The 16,901-nt window shown below is 42.5% G+C and overlaps 1 protein-coding gene across 3 annotated transcripts in view; it reads right to left on the reverse strand.

The window, feature by feature from the left end:
• Positions 1-16,901, reverse strand: part of MYO16 (myosin XVI) — a 3,167,675-nt gene that overhangs the window by 1,628,994 nt on the left and 1,521,780 nt on the right. The gene's annotated exons all lie outside the window — the stretch shown is intronic.

A 16,901-nucleotide genomic window follows, 5' to 3' on the forward strand; every position in this document is an offset into this window, starting at 1 on the left:
CCAAAGGAGGTGGATTAGCCCTCATAGCTAAATCTGACCTTGCCATAAGACTATCACCCTCATCCCCTATTAAATCCTGCAAACTGCTCATTGCCAAACTCCTATCTCCAATTGCCGCACTCTAACCATCTACCTACTCTACATACCTCTGGGTCCCATCGGCACCTTTGAGGAGGATATATCCAGTATTCTGGTGAATAACACTAAAGATTCATCACAAGTATTATTACTGGGTGATTTCAACTTCGGTTTTAATTACCCTGCGGACAAAAATGCCCAGGCACTAGCCAATATCTTATCAGAACAAGGACTAACACAAAGAGTATCCTCACCTACCCACGTCAATGGCAGGACCTTAGACAGGGTGGCGGATCAGAACTGTGGAACTTCCATTACGAAGGTTACCCCACAACACTGGACAGATCACCATCTGATTGCCTTCTCCTTAGCTACACCCAACGATCAAAGATAAAGCTATGGCATCACCCCTTTCTACTAGAAGTAAAACAAATATCACACCGGAAAGACTAGTACCACACATCCTACCATTGTTCAACTCACTACCAAATACTTCTGACCCTAACATCCTGGTCGAAGTTTACAAAAACACCATGGCCCTCATTACGACCCTGGCATTGGACCATGGTGCTAATAGCATTCCCCATAGGGCTCAATGGGAATGGGGAAGGCGCTAAGTACGGTGCCGCAAATTGCGGCACCGTACTTAGCACCAAGGTCCCTTTGCGGGTTGGTTTTTAACACCTGCAAAAAGCAGGCGTTAAAATCGCCAACCCGCAAAGGGAACTCGTAATCAGGCGTTAAGGGGTTAACGGCGCCGCCACCTTTTACAGCACCGTTAACCCCTTAACTCCAGGGTTGTAATGAGGGCCCATGTCTAGAGCTCTATACATTATTGCACCTCTTAAAATGTGCAGAAGCAAACAGCGTGCACACCTTAATGCCTGGCACACACCACATCTGAAAAACCTGAGATTACAAAAAAGAAAATTAGAAACCTCATGGAGATAAACTCCCACTGATGAAAATAAGCTGCTCTTAACCTACTTTGCAAATAACTACAAAAAGGAAATCATTCGCACAAAAAAAGACCTGTACATTGAAAGAATTTCAAATGCCAGTTCCAATACTAAAGAATTATTTGTGATACTACGTGAAATGGAATCCCTAATTCCCCCTACAGACCAAGCTCATAAGGATAAACCATGGTGCACAAGCATACAGAATGCTCTAGCTAACAAAATAACATTACTTTAAAATAGGATTGCAAACAGAAAAGCCTCCCTGCCTAATCTTGAGTCTCATCCGATCATCCTCTCCGATTCCCCCAGCACCTTAGAACCTTTCAGATTCACTAAAGTATGCATCCTTGAAACTGAAAAAATGATCTCATCTCTGAAACCTTCCAACTGCCAGGGCGACAACTATCGCACCCAAATAATTAAAGAGGCAATGAGAGACCTTGCACCATTCATTTTAAATTAATCAATGCATTCTTCGCGACCAACTCTGTCCCAAGCAACCTAAAAGAATCTTGGGTTCTACCGCTATTAAAAAAAACAGACTTTGGATCCCACCATCCCAACCAACTACAGGCCAATTACCACTGTGCCTTTTCTTCTCAAAATCATCGAGGGAGTAGGTACCTGCAAATACAGACTTACCTTGAGGCTAATCAACTCCTAGGCTCCTGCCAATCCGGCTTCAGGCCACAACACGGCATGGAAACAGCTTTAATTGACCTAGAAACACAAATTGTTGAGCTCAAGGACAAAGTGAAAACTGCCATGCTCTCCTCCCTGACCTCTCACGACCTTCAACTTGGTGGACCAGGAAGTGCTGTGCAGACACTTGGCCTTGGCTGCCCACTTCTCTAGAGATGCAATTGCCTGGGTCCAATCCTTCTTAAATAATAGAGCGATGAGAGTTTGCTCCCCTTCGGCATCTGCAGACCCTATCCTGACTACATACAGCGTCCCACAAGGATCTTGTGTATCGCCGACCATGTACAATCTATTTACAAAGCCTCTGTTTGACAAATTGGACAGGCTGGGTGTTACCTACACTAACTATGCAGATGACACCCAGATCCTCATTCCCCTTTCGGGCAAATATGTCGATGACTTAGCTTTAGTAAATAAAATGTACCTCCTCATTCAGGCATGGATATCAACCCATGGCCTCTGCCTGAATGACGACGAAATGGAGATCCTGATCCTGGGATCTGCTGCCAACCTAAAAAAAACTGAAGAATAATTACTCCACCTTCAATATAGATGGAAATACTATCAAGGTAATGAAAGAAGTGAAAACTCTTGGTTTCTACCTTGGCTCTACTCTAACACTTGGCAAACAGGTAAATTCATTGGCTTCCTCATCTGCCTATAAATATAAGCTTATCAGTCATTTCTATCTAAGGCTAGCTGTATTATACTCGCAAATGCATTAATACTTTCAAAATTGGATTACTGTAACATCCTAGACCTAGGTGCTAACATGTATATCCTAGATAAACTCCAAATCTTACAGAACAATGCGCTAAGAACTGCTCCGAACATACCGAGCAGAGAACATGTCTTAGATCTCAGAAGAGTAAACCATTGGCTGAAGATAAATGATAGAATCCTGCTTAAAAAGTGTCTCTCACATTCAAGTGCCTAAATAATGTAGCTCACCCTTACTTAACTGGGAGAATTGTAAGAAATACCTCCACCGCCCCTCTAGATCGACCAGTGCCTTCTGTCTAAAAATACCCAGATTTAAACTAAAAAAATCTGGAAGAAATAGTTTCCTAGTGCAAGCTGCCCAGTCCTGGAATGCATTACCTATGTCTCTTAGAGCTGACCAATCCTTCCCTAGCTTCAGATGCAATACCTTGAATTGGCTACGATCTAATGACATCTGATCTATCCTTCCCTAGCTTCAGACGCCATACCTTTGGCTACGATCAAATGACATATGATCTACTAATATGCACCGCCTGAATCTATGTACTGTACTTAGTGTTGCTTATCTAGTACTCACCTGACCTTTGCCACCTGATGTATATCACTTAAATTTGTATTACTCTCTGTTTAGCCTGTATCTACATGTAATTTAGCTTGACTATGTAACCTAAGCTTTAAGTATCCTTTTGCATTCGTTGCGCCCAGTAACCTCCAAGTTCGGTGCGCCATAAAGATTATTAAACAAACAAACATAACCTAGATTAGGTACGTAGCTCTCCCCCCAGTCACTCCACTGAGAAAGATCCTTCTGCTGGGTCACACAGGGCAATCTTGTTACACACTTTTACTTCCATTAGAAAGTCAAGTTTAATTGTTTTCTCTGCACTCCGCCTGGGTCTTTGCTGACTGTGGCAGGACCAATCCAAAGACCTCACAAAACCATGACTGGCAGTTTGTACAAAGGGCAGGGGACTTAATCAAGAAGAGTTTATAACCAACACTTACTGGGAATTCCTCATAATGAGAAATAATTGCAATCTTCATTCCCTAACATGAACAGGGTTCAGTGTGTTACCTGCAGCTGTCAGCGAAGCACCTTTCGGCAAAGGGTAGACACACGCTTATCCATTCAGTGTAGCGGGCATGGCGCCCAGACATCTAAGGGCATCACAGACCTGTTATTGAATTGTGTTGCTGAACTCCACTTGTCCCTCTAAGAAGTTGAACGCCGACTGCTGTGGGTCGAGTAACTAGTTAGCGTGGAGGAGTGTTGTTTGTTAGCAGAAGATACTAGACAAATTGATCCACCAACAAGGAATGTACATGCACCACAACCCACAGAATTGAGAAAGAGCGATCACTCTGTCAATCCTTTCCATTTCCATGCCGGGTGAGGTTTCCTGTGGTGAATCAAATTAAGCTGCAGGCTCCACTCCTGGAGGTGCTATTCCATTAATCTGTTTAAGTTTCAGTTTTGCAAACATTTTCTCCCTGGGCATCAAAAGACTTTAGTTTCGCAGAAGCTGCACAGTAGATCATGGGAATAACCATTCCAGATTGCTAGTTGGCATTGTTTACGGTCAGAAGTACGACTTCCAACTTTCATTCTTGATTAATGAAAACATTCTTGCAAATGCTTTGCTTGGCTTTGTCTTGCGCCACTCTAAGAATATCACGTCTAGCAGCATAATACTAATGACCTTGTCCGTCCCTCTTAATCGTGGCCCTATTTCTGAAAAACCAACATAACATAACAGAACCAAAGTCCTAATGCATTTTTGCTAGCTGAAGTATTCAGGTGACCGATATATTTTGAACATACTCCTTTTTTTAAAGTAAATGCTGGACCACCCCAGGACAATCAGTCAACAGCATCAATGGGCGCCGAGAGGAAGGGGCTGGGACAGGCGATAGTTTGCCTTGCGGCAGACTGCCAGCTTGATCCCAAGATCCAAATAAGAGCTTTTTAATTGCTTCAACCTTTGCATGAATATATTTTGTTATTATTTATTGAACCTCTAATTTATTTTTCAACCTTTAATCTATTTTTGTTTTATACTGTTTTTTAAAGGTCATATAGTTTGATTGCTAAATTGTATTACTGTACTTTGCCCTAAAAGAATGAATGATGGATACATAAATAATATATATATTTTTTTTAAAACACCTCCAATCGGTTCACTAATTTCACCAATGTATCTGATGGCACCATCTCTCCACTATTCCTGGCTTTATGTGTCAATAGTAACTTATTTTAGTATTAAAGGGACAATTGGTTTATTTTTTTATTAATATTGCATTTATTTCAGTGCACAAAGCCCTGAGGCATGTAGGCGGTGGTAACATAAAGAGCATGCTACATAGGTGAAGTGCAAGTAGACAAATGTGGTTACAGATATAATTTGGGATACCTCAGGGTGAAGGGGGCTACATCATGCAGCATACAATATAATTGGTAAGAGTTACACAGACTTGAGGCCCTCACCTCATGGTCAAGAAGTATATGGGACAAATTGGTAAGAATTACACTGACTGGACAGCCTCACCTCATGGAATGGGGGACAGCTTCGAGCAGCATGTAGGACAAATTGGTAGGAAGTACACCGACTGGAGAGCCTCACCTCATGGTACAGGGCAGCCGTGAGCAGCCTACAGGACATATTAGTAGGAATTACACAGGCGACAGAGCCTCACCTCGTTGTACGGGGGCAGCCTCGAGCAGCATACAGAAATAATTGGTGAGAATTACACTGACTAGAGAGCCTCACCTCACGGTACGGGATCAGACTCAAGCAGCATATAGGAGAAATGTGTCAGAATTACACAGACTAGAGTCCCTCACTTCATGGTATGGGGCAGTCTCAAGCCGTATATGGGACACATTTGTTAGAATTACACTGACTGGAGAGCCTCACCTCAGCATACGGGGGCAGACTCGAGCAGTATATGGGATAAATTGGTAAGAATTACACCGACTAGAGAACCTCACCTTATGGTATGGGGGAAGACTCGAGCAGCATACAGGAAAAAATTGTGAGAATTACACTGACTGGAGAACCTCACCTCATGGTATGGGGCCGCCTCAAGCAGCATATGGGACACATTAGTAGGAATTACACAAACTAGAGAGCCTCACCTCATGGTAAGGGGGCAGCCTCAATTATTATTATTATTATTATTATTATTATTATTATTATTATTATTATTATTATTATTATCGTTCACTTGTTACCAGCTTAACATTCTTGCTGTGCACTGGACTTTCAATCATTTACTTTCCACTTCCTCTTTTTGATTTGATTACAATGAGTGGGGAGAGGGAGGGGACACATTCTTCAATGTTTATTAGGCAGAGCCTAGGCCGGGAACATTTGCACTGTCATTCCCACTCTTTTGCAATATGTTTGTGCATCTTTTCTCTTAGAAATAGAGTCCCAATAAACAGGGAATCCGGCATCTGAAAATAGCAGAGAGGACACACTGTTTGTAGAGGATATATCCTTTGAAATGTGAAAGACACATAATTTACAAAGGTCACTCCCAGATTTCCTGGGTGACATGCACCAGCAAAAGTTGTCCGAGACCCTTGAATATATTGATGTTACTGGAAACTGATGCATACATGGGCTTTCAGGAACCAAGTGGGCAAGGGCAGCACATCTCTGCTTGAAAAAAAAATAAAAACACACACAAAAACAGAAGGCTCAAAAATGTCCCTTGTATGCATTACATATACCCATGTGTTTGTTGCAAACTGATGCAGCATTATCCTCGCACAAAAAAAGAGCATCACATTCTGAGTCTGAATGCAACTTTCTATGTTTTCCGTGGGGAAACACCCACTGACACTGCTGAATGTGCACAATTGTGCCAGCTGATTACACAATAGGAAACAGAATGCATACCTCACAGCTGTGCACACTCTGGGCCTCAACATTAGACACTAGTTGGGCGGTATCCCTAGTGGGATACCGCCCAACTTTATTTGCGTTAACACCCACTCTTCTGGCGGTATTAACACTGGATCATGGTTTGGGCGCTAACCGTTACTCCCCATTCCCCAGGGGGAATTTTCAGGGCAATTGCTGTGCAGTAATACAGCTGACGGTAATTGCCCCAAAAATGTGCTAGGGGTAAACATGCCAAACTCGAGATTGGGGGGAGCGGTAAATGCGGCAGTAACACCGTTACCAAGGGATATTGACCAGCTTGTGATGAGGCCCTCTGTACCTATTTGTGAATTACTTGAGCATTTGTGTGTGTTAGTAAATAGGACGCACTATCTGCTAGAGCATTGTTTTCACGCGCATAGAAGCATCTTTTTTTTAAATGGGTTTAATAGTTGACTCATATTTGTACTTAGTTGTCATGGAGACGTTTTGAACAGATAGTCCACCTTTGTGAAGACAGTGTAGTTTTCCCACAACTGACCTAGCCAATACACCCACAATTCAAATGAACCGTTGTCTATTCAATGGGTCATAGTTAACTCGTGTAAATGAAGAAAAAAAAAAGAAATACATTATCCTTGAGTTTGGGGTGATACCCCTCCACATTATGCAAATGGGATTCGTTTGAGCTCTTGCTTCGGTTAAACTTTGCATCTGTTCCTTCTAGTGGAAAGTTGTCTTATGTATATTATGTTCCCTATTTCACTGGCCCCCACATTTCCATACACACCCCAAACCTCAGAATGTAACAGGCACATTAGCCAAAAACAGACCACTTGAGCATTTGAAAGATGGAATTCCAGTCACAAAAATACAGATCCCTCTAAACTCTTCTTGCAATCTTAAAAGGAACTGCAAAACCGCACAAGCGTCCAATCTGCTACAATAATGTATGATAACACGTACTGTGATCACGTACACTTATTAAAAACATCCAGGGGCCGATACATAAAAACCTACCTTCATTTCATCATGTTTAGCCCAGACATATAACCCTGCAGACATGGACAGAGTTTTGTATGGAACTAAATGCACACACACACACAAAAATACATACTTACGATTTGCCGAAAAAATATTCTGTGAACAGCAAATGAGATTGTTGTTCTGCATCAGCCTGGTCAGAATGTGATTCATTCACTGGGGTGAGAGGTAGGAGTGGGAAAGGAATCTGTACTGTATTGGGTTCAGCATAACATGTTTGTCTTTGGTTTTTGGAGCATTTTCTACAGATTATACTTGACTTGACATGATTTGATCTAATGAAGATGATGCCATCGTGTAAGCCTTTGAAAAATGCTGTCTGGGGAAATGTGCATTTTTTGGTTCATTAAAGGCAAGCCTCCATTAAAGCAATTTGTTGGCAAGCCTTTTATTTGACATTGTTTCCAATAACAAACTATTACAAACTAAGATGTAATTACAGCACTCCCGCACAAATCACCCACACAGTCTTCAATAGTTTGCTATTTGAATGTAAGTTACCAAATAGTTGCAGTAACTGAATGAGGAAAAGCTCCGGGCTTAGGCATAATTCACAGAAAAATACAGACAAAACAAGTCATACAGACACTTTGAAGTATGTTTATTCCTATTTTGAAAATATCAATAGTCCATCGGTTCCTGCTGTATACATTTGCTGTTGAAGTCCAGGCTCCATTATCAAAGGACACTTTCACAGTCCTAACTTCATTGGTTTTGAACTGGATATTTACACAAAGGAGAACATGTTGCAGGAACACGTGTAACCCACTATCACCTGGAAACCTCCTTATTAAATCGGATTTGATCCGTGGGCCCTGTACAGTAATCAGCAATCCGAGTTTTGCCATTAGTGAATACAACATTTTGACATCAAAGTGTTTAAAGGAAATTGATGAAATTGAGGGGTATTGGTGGCAGAGTCCTTAAACTTGAGTGGCTCCCCCTTGGAGATTCACAACACTCTCCTGGTGTACAAGCATGCACACCTGATGTATCAAGCCACAGCAATGCAAGTCTAGTCTGATCATTTCTTTGCTGATTATGAAACAAAATGACTTCCCCCAGGGGGATCTCAAGCATAAGACAGCATCAAAAGCCCAGGACTCAGGTAGGCCTATTGCCAGACACTGACATTGCTTGCTAGCTTACCCTTGTCCAAAGGCATTGCCGGCTGAATCTCTTGGCTCCTCCTATGCTACCCACCCACTGTAACTACCAGGGCTCAAGCTGGCTTAATCAGGATTTATCTGCCACACTATGAACAAATCCTACCTCATCCTGGCTTGTGGTCATTCCATCAAATTCCTTGTATCTAAATGCATTTGCATCAATTTTTTCCATCTAAAGAATTTGCATCAAATGCATTACTTTAACTTATTTTTTTGGAACTAGGTAGACCCCCCAACCCCCTGTTTTTTACCCTTTAAAATCCTCCCGAACAAAAATTAACACTTTACCCCCCAAAACCATGCATTTGATGCACATTCTTTAGATGGCATTAGATGCAATGACCAGATACCCCTCAATTCCTACTCTAAACTCTGTCAACCATACCAATAGCTAAATTAAACAATAGTGTAGGGGGCCCACTACTGAGAACAAACATGGGTCAAATACCATGTTCCTTGGAATTTCTTCGACTCTATAGGGTCAAATACCATGTTTTAGCTCTCTGCGCCATTAACAGAAGATAAATACCAATTTGCATATCAGTCTTGTCCCCCAGATTTTAAAAATTAAACAAGAGTGTGGGAGCCCCTCTAATGAGAATGAACATGGGTCAAATACCTTGTTATCTGAAATTGTTTCCAATCAGGAGGGTTTACAACCACAGTGTATCTACCTTCACCCTTCCCAGAGGAGAAATAACTATTTGCATGTATCAGTCTGGTCCCACCCACAAGGGCAGAACAGAACACACCGAAATGCTAGGCAATTCTCCTCAAAACAAAAGTACCATCATGGATGAATATTTTTCTTCTGTGTGTCCGTTCTCAGAAGAGAGGCTCCCACACAGCTTTATAATTTTGTAAAACCTGTGGTTTCACCCTACGTAACCCAGGGTAATCCAGACATGCACCTTTTGCTCACTATGTTTTAGAGAAGCACAGCTTCACTGTGGAGGTCCAAGAGGCCTAAACACATGTCTGGGGTTGCTGATGGTAGCTGGCGGAAAAACATTCAGTCGAGTGGAGCAAGAAAACATAGGTGAAGTAAGGAGGATGCTGTAGTGAGACAAGGAGGAAGAGTTGAAAAGGAATGTTCAGTAAGGAAGTGCTGAACAAGACCGTAAAGGATTTTGAGGATGAGGAGTAATGTTAACTGTCATTGACACTGTGCATACTGCTATTATGTCTGTATTATGAGTTGCTGCATTTGCAGTTGGCTGCTCGCCAGATATATTGTATCTGACAGTGTAAGGAATTGTTTTGAAACAGAACCTGGGGTTATCATAAACTGCCTTCATTTCATTGTAGTATTATAGGGTGCAACACTATCATTTAATGTATCTGATTAAATATTTAAACACTGTTGTTTTTGACTTGTCAAACATATTCAACAAGTACACTTTGAATGTGTTTAGTTTCTGACAGCTATTTTAGTTTTAGTGTACATATGGCCTTATATGGTGCAATTACTGCCCTCAATGTTTGTTAGGGTGGCTATTTTAATATACATGGAATGCTTTTGTGATGATTCTCACCCCCTTCCCTCTCTTCCCAAGTCCTTTTTAAAATCTGTTCTTCTAACATTTTGTTTGTATAGAACATAATGAGTTACTATTTCCTCATCTTTTGTAAAAACATTGCATTGTGGGTACGAAAGGTGTATGAAGGTGTTTTCACGATGTCTGCAATTTTGTTTGAGCTCAGTGTGGACACATTATGGGTAGTGTTTGGGGATGGCTAAATATGGCACAACACGTTCAACCACCCTTTTACTGTTTGATTCTGTTTAGCACCATTTCGGATTGGAAAGTTTACACAGACTTTGAAATTTGGCTTAAGGAATTGTGCTGCTGTAGTTCGGGCACATTTTCTGCCTAAGATTGCAGCACCGACTATTCAGTTAGTTTTTGTATTTTGATTTGTATGGTTAATTTTGCTGGCACATGTTTTACCTTATTTTTTTACAAAAAGTAAGTTGTGTGTGGTATTTGCATTTTAATAGAGCTCATTCAATGGAGCTCCGTGTGAACTGTTTATATTTTTTTAATATAGTGCCAAGTTTAACCTTAATTGGTGTGTTACGAGTTAAATTTTATTCTGTCAGCATTCTTTTACTGAGGGTGGGATCTATTTACTCCTATTACAGACCTACATATTGTAGGATTTAACTTTGGGGCATACTGACCAGTTCTACAGCGACTGCTGAGATTTTCACAGTGGAGCTGCAAGCATGTACCTAAGCCTTGAATTATAAGTGTATCCTTAATGATGTGACCATTAGTGTAATTGCTGATGTTGATGGTTTCCAGTTTTCTTTTAATATGTTGTCCTCTGACTCCATTACACATATGATGCACTGAAGCTAGTAACAGTTGCCACCTTATGGAATCATGCAAGACTATGGTGGTGCATTTAAATTGGTTGTTTACGTATGTATATAAACAAGTCAGTAATCTATGGTTTCTCTATTCATAATTGTGAAGTTGTATTATGTTTAATGGCATTCACAAAAATGTTTGCCTATACTTGGAGGTTTCTGTTTACAAATCTCTAGCCCGTGGAATATTGTTTCCAGCAGTCTGTCCTTGGCTATTATCTAAAACTGTCTTCTATGTCATCATCATCCTATCCTTTATTCAATGTAAAATCTTCCGTTTAAAACAAGCATACATACACCATGAAATACAACAATCAGGATGAACAATACAATACAAAACAACAATTAAGGAAATAAAACACTCAAGATAATACAGATTTAAAAGAAAAATAAGTTCCATACAAACAGAGACTGATTGTAAAACATAATTAACTTCAGGAAGGAGTAAAGCGATTGATGCTAGTTACTTCCATGTAACTGCTTGAGTAAAAAGTTCCTCTTAAGCCAATCTCAGTGGATGTATTTTCCCACATAGAAAGGCACGTATTGGGTCACTGTTGTTTTACAAAAGGAGAGTGTGTAAGAGGTAGAACGGATGCTGTGAACATTAAAGAGAGGTTTAGGATAGCTCATCCTCAAAGGTTTCAGTTCATCACACAAAAGCATAAAGTGCATTAGTGACTCCTCTTCAGCACCGCAAATCACACAATTACTACCTGAAGAGCTATTCCAAGAACTTGTAAACTTACAGACCTTCAGACATTCTAACTGAAATTCAACGTAAAGTGCACTTGCAAACATTGGAGTAATGACATCAAGATAGCTTTCAAAGCAAATGTCAATTGTAAAGGCCAAATACTACGGACCAAGGTTAAAATTTGAGAAAGAAGTTATCATCTTCAATCTTACATATATAGTAACCGCTACTTTAACCCAGTGTTTGTAATCCATCAAGATGAGGGCAGGATTAATCCACAGGCAGGCCAGGTCTAACACACCAAGCCATTGTTTAATATGGCACAACTAGGTGATCGAACCCTCCCCATAAGGAAGCAGCATAACATGGGCCAGAGCCTCACGATATTTACCTAGGCTGAGAGATACCTACATCCTGACCGAATAAATCAAAGGTCTTAAGCCTAGCACAACATCAATTGGCCATGGATCGCACTCCATCAAGTGACTTTACGGGAGCAACATAAGACCTTTCAAGAATGTATTTTCGGTCATCACTTACATAACCCCATTTAATGGGTCCCTACAGGGCTGCTGATTTTACCTGATGCTTATAAACCTTGAGGGCTGGAGTCACTGAGCCCTCACCATGTCTAAGATGGTATTTGTTCAAGCCCCCACTGTTTTTATCCAGAATGGCATTAGCTTTTGTCATCTAACCAACTCATGTACAGGTATCCTCAAACCGAACACCTAGATTATCATATTGGGAGACTTGCTCCAGTTCATAATCGTCCACACTTATGTGGTGGGCAGAACAGTTGGAATACCTTGGTCTGAAACCATGGACTTGGTCTTGCTTGAATATATTTCCACTCCCATGTCCTTGATGTTTTTGAAGGATTCCTAATGAGGCCCTAAGAAGTACAGGAGTGGTGGATAACAGAAAAAGTGCCTGCAAAGAAAAGGGCTGGAATCCTATTGGATCCCATATGCATGGGGTTTAAACAATGACTTGACAACTCTTCGATAATACCATTAATATAAATGCTAAACAGAAGAAGGGCTAAAACATGGTCCTACCGTACACCCCGTGAAACCTCAATGGATAGGACACTTCCCAGGAAAGACCCCATCGGACTACTGCTTGGTCATCTGTGTCACGAGTTTCATTAGATATCCTAGGATGTTTTTTTTCCGTTAAGAGCCTGCCACAAACACCTTCTTGGAACACTGTCAAATGCAGTTCTCAAATCTACAAAGACCGCATAAAGCTGAGTGTTTGTCACTACCAAATGCTTTTGAACAATTAGTAAAATCCTAAACCCCTGGTCCAATATGCTTTTTCCAGCTTGGAATCCCTCCCTAGAGATGGCTTATCAGTCCTGCTGAATCCACCCATTCCTGGATATGTGTTATCAATGCCTTTGCAAAGATCTTCACAGTGGTGTCCAAGAATGATATTGGTCGATATTCGGCTGGACACTTGTGACTTCCTTTTGTGTATTCTGGGACTATCTCAGCTCTGCACAAGGACTCAGGAACTATATTGAAGGAGATCAGAGTATTGAAAAAGCGTGTTAGTATTGCGGCTCAGACCTTGAGCTCATCCTTGAATAAATCTATCAGTATTTTGTCTGGGCCAGGCACTTTTGCCCATTTTTACGATTTTATGACTTCAGTAATTTCCCCCAAGGATAATCTAAAGATCTTCCCACGCTGCAATAGCGATGTGTCTGGAATGGGTTGAGGTTCATTTTTCAGAGAGGGGCTCCCAATTATATCCCTGTACAGATCTTCAAAATACCTGGCCCACATCTCGGGCCAATACAAGCCTGAATGGTAACATCTCGCCCTAATTATCTATCAATCACAAGCCTCCAAAAGGTTATTGCGTCTCCAGTTTTAACAACACTCAGCATATCAGCACACCTGCTATTCATAAACCATTTTTTTCGTCTGGATAACGCTCTTATAGTTGTTTCTAAGGGCTCAGAAGTGAACGTTATTTATTCCATAGCTTGATTGCTGATAAGACAAAAAATTATTTTTAGCTATACTACATTCCTCATCAAACTATTTGTCTCTCCCCTTTGCTCGCTCCATAATTATGGTCTTAGGGATGGTCACCACTGATTGTATTCCTTTTACCAAGCGGTAAACATCTAGTATTATTTCCCACTCAGTACGATCACACTTACAAATATTTTCGACATCATTCAAAACAGCCCAACAAACACTAGGGATTTTATCCTGGTTTGCAGGCTTGGACCATTTAACAGATTGGTGAGAGTGGTCCCCAATGTTATTTCAATATGTTCAATCTGTAACTGGGGCCCCACTTCAACTCCAAACATCAAAGTAACAATAAGAGGTTAATGATCGCTGTCTTGGCGGTCAAGGACTACAGCATCTTTCACCAGGCCCCAATCACATGCTAAGATTAACACATAGTGACATAGTCTACCTGTGAGGTGCCTGAAAGACATGAATAGATGGCTTTAGCCAGCTGATATTTTGCAAACCGCCTATTGCAGGCCCTTAACTCCAACCCGTTCCATACCAGTCTTCTATATCCATCATATATTTGTATATATTTTGACACTTTACATTTACTTTTTTGAGTTTAGGGTCCTTTCCTGAAGAAGGGTACCTGCCCACAATGTGAAAAGTCTCATACAAAGGACCATTGGGTTGAATGTTGGACTTTGAACGATGCCTATCACATCATTGCAGCAATTTAATATTGCTATGCACACCATCAATCATTTTGTTACCACAACATGTTGTGAATTGGCAAATTGTCTGTGACTTTAGAAGACTTTATGGATGATTCATTATACTAATAAACCTGTCTGTTATGTTTGTTGAATTATTTATTTATGTGTACTATTTATATCTATTCAGGTGGATCTTTATTTAATGTAATTAATATTTCTTATTGTTTTCTTTTTTCATTTTGTTCAAAATAAATGATGCTTATTGTTTTATGCCATGAATTGAGTAGTCCGTGTTTTGAGTGGACAAACCTGAAGTGTGCAGAAGGGCAACCATTGTTGTCTCTGGCATTTTTATTTTTACGTGTTGTAAAAGGTGTGTGCCACAATATGGAGGACTTTGTTGGGAGGATATGATATGATATGATAGTTTATTTATATAGCGCCTATACACAATGGCCCTCATTACGACCCTGGCGGAAAGGGGTTTACGCCGGCGTAAAGCATGGCGTACCTTTCCGCCTGACTACGAGTTCCCGTAGCGCCATGGTGATTTTTACGCCTGCTTTTTGCAGGCGGGAAAATCCATGGCGCTACGGGACTTGTTGTTAATTACGCCACCGTAATTTACGGTGGCGTAATTAACGCCTTCCCCACTCCCATTATACCCTATGGGGCAAAAATGGGAATGGGGAAGGGTAAATGGGGATTGGGGACTTACCGCCCCGCCAAGGTCGGAATGGGGCGGTAAGTCCGCCAACCACCATGGCGGAGTTGGCAGCTTAGCGCCATGGACCATGGTGCAAATTGCACCATGGTCCTCCGCCAGGGTCGTAATGAGGGCCAATGTGTTTCAAAGCGCTTCACGGCAGGGGGGATCAAGGGAAAATGCAAAAACATTCTTACAGGCCATGAACAACAAAAATGTGAAATTAACTATCTTACTCAGCCTGGTGACATTTCAGATAGTGCAAGTGCTAAGAAACAGATAGGAAGGAAATGGGAACAGACAGGCGACTACCGCACTAGGCCTGACGACATTTCTGGTAGAGCCGGAGAATTATAAGAGGTGAGGTAGAGGGGAGGAGAAAGGAGGTAGAGGAACAAAACAAGTGACTATTGTACTAGGCCTGACGACATTTCAGATAGTGCTGGAGAGGGAGGGGGGAATAACAAGTAAGGGAGGGGGAGGAGACACACATGTGTTACTATGATACTAGATCCAGGGACAATTCTGATAGAGTAAGTGCATAGAAAAAAGTAAGGGGCGGGAGTAGAGAGGGAAAAGGAGGAACAGAGAGGACAAGAGAACAGAGAATAAAAATAGTTGCAGTGGTCAGTAAAACACATAATGTTGCAAGGGAACAGAACATGTAGGCAAGGATTCACATTGCCGATGGGTACAGCATGATTCAGGGCCAACCTGAGTACGAGATCCAGGGGAAGTCCAGCATGAGAGTTGAGGGGGTGGAGCACCAAAGTCAATGTGTCCAAAAGTCAAATCCAAGCGTTGTCAAAAAGTAATTGATGATGAACCCTTAGTGAATCAAGACAACTCCTGAAATGATTGGGAGGGGGAGCCAGGAGAAGAGATCATGGAAAGCAGGGGGGGGGATCAAGGGGGGCAGAAGGGGTAGCAGGGGGTCTGGGGGCACAGAGAGACATCACAGGGCACCAGGGAGGTGTGGGGGGGCACAGTGAGACATCATGTGGCACCAGAGGGGGTGGTGGGGGGCACACAGAGACGTCACAGGGGACCATTGGGGGTGGTGGGCACAGAGAGACATCACGGGGCACCAGCGGGGGGTGGGGGACACAGAGAGACATCACAGGGCACCAAAGGGAACTGGGGGGCACTGAGAAACATCACAGGGGACCAGAGGGGGTGGGGAGCCAAGGGGCTTTTTGGGGCACAAAGAGACAACATGAGGGACATGGGGGCGTGGGTGGCACATAGAGACAGCACGGTGGACCAAAGGGGTTGTGGGGGCACAGAGAGACATCACAGGGGACCGGGGGGTTGGGGGCACAGAAATACATCATGGGGGACCAGAGGGGGTGGGGGCACATAGAGACATCACAGGGACCAGAGGGCGGTGGGGGCACAGAGAGACATCGCTGGGGACCAGATGGGGGTGGGGGTCACTGAGAGACATCAAAGGGGACCAGAGTGGGGTGGGTGCACAGAGGGACATCACATGGACCAGAGGGGAGTGGGGGGCACAGAGAGACATCACGGGGCACCAGAGGGCGATCGAGGCACAGAGAGACATCACAGGGGACCAGAGGGTGGTCAGGGGCACAGAGACCTCATGGGGCACATAGAGACATCACAGGGCACCTGAGGAAAGTAGGGGGCCCTGAGAGACATCACAGGGGACCAGAGGGTGGTGGGGGGCACAGAGACATCATGGGGCACCATAAGGGGCAGAGAGAGACATCACAGGGCACCTGAGGCAAGTAGGGGGCACTTAGAGAGATCACAGGGGACCAGAGGGGGTGGGGATCGAGAGGGTGTGGGGGGCACAAAGAGACATCACAGTGGACCAGAGGGGTTGTGGGGG

This window comes from Ambystoma mexicanum, chromosome 7p (assembly GCF_040938575.1).
Source record: "Ambystoma mexicanum isolate Mex_15411 chromosome 7p, UKY_AmexF1_1, whole genome shotgun sequence".
In the NCBI taxonomy this organism is placed as follows: Eukaryota; Metazoa; Chordata; class Amphibia; order Caudata; family Ambystomatidae; genus Ambystoma; species Ambystoma mexicanum.